Here is a 1,064-nt window from a genome sequence, read left to right on the forward strand (position 1 = left end):
CGCCCCCCCAGGCCCCCGCCCCGAGGCTGCCACCGACAACGATGCTGCTGCTGCTGCTGCTGCTGCTGCTGCTGCTGCCACCGCCTCCCAGGAGGAGCAGGAGGAGGAGGAGGAAGAAAGCGCGGTGCCTGGAGCAGGAGCGGCAGGCGAGCATGCTGCCCACGCCCCCCGACCCTGCGCTCCCCTGCCCACCGACGGGGGTGGGGGTGGGGGGTGGTCTTGGCTGCAGCTGGGAGGCTGCTCCACCCCCTGCTGCTGAGGCTCCTCCTCCTCCTCCTGCTGCTCCTCCTCCTCCCCTTGCTGCTGCTGCTCCTCCTCTTGCTGCTGTCATAATCAATCAATCAATCGTATTTATTGAGCGCTTACTGTGTGCAGAGCACTGTACTGAGCGCTTGGGAAGTACAAGTTGACAACATACAGAGACAGTCCCTACCCAACAGTGGGCTCACGGTCTAGAAGGGGGAGACGGAGAACAAAACCAAACATACTAACAAAATAAAATAGAATAGATATGTACAAGTAAAATAAATAAATAAATAGAGTAATAAATATGTACAAACATATATACATATATACAGGTGCTGTGGGGAAGGGAAGGAGGTAATAATGGCATTTGTTAAGCGCTTACTATGTGCGAAGCACTGTTCTAAGCGCTGGGGGGATACAAGGTGATCAGGTTGTCCCACGGGGGGCTCACAGTCTTAATCCCTATTTTACAGATGAGGTAACTGAGGCCCAGAGAAGTTGACTTGCCCAAAGTCACACAGCTGACAAGTGATGGAGTCGGGATTAGAACTCATGACCTCTGGCTCCCTGCTTCTCCTCCTGCTAGTCCTCCTCCTCCTCCTGCTGGTGCTCCTCCTCCTCCTGCCCCTCCTTCGCTTGCTGCTGCTCCTCCTCCCCCTGCTGCTGCTCCTGCTTCTGCTGCTCCTCCTCCCCCTGCTGCTGCAGCTCCTCTCCCTCCTCTTTCTCTTGCTGGCCCTCCTCCCCCTGCTGCTGCTGCTCCTCTCCCTCCTCTTTCTCTTGCTGTTCCTCCTCCTCCCTCCCCCCTACTGCTCCTGCTG

The sequence above is a fragment of the Tachyglossus aculeatus genome, chromosome 10 (genome assembly GCF_015852505.1).
Source record: "Tachyglossus aculeatus isolate mTacAcu1 chromosome 10, mTacAcu1.pri, whole genome shotgun sequence".
NCBI lineage: Eukaryota > Metazoa > Chordata > Mammalia > Monotremata > Tachyglossidae > Tachyglossus > Tachyglossus aculeatus.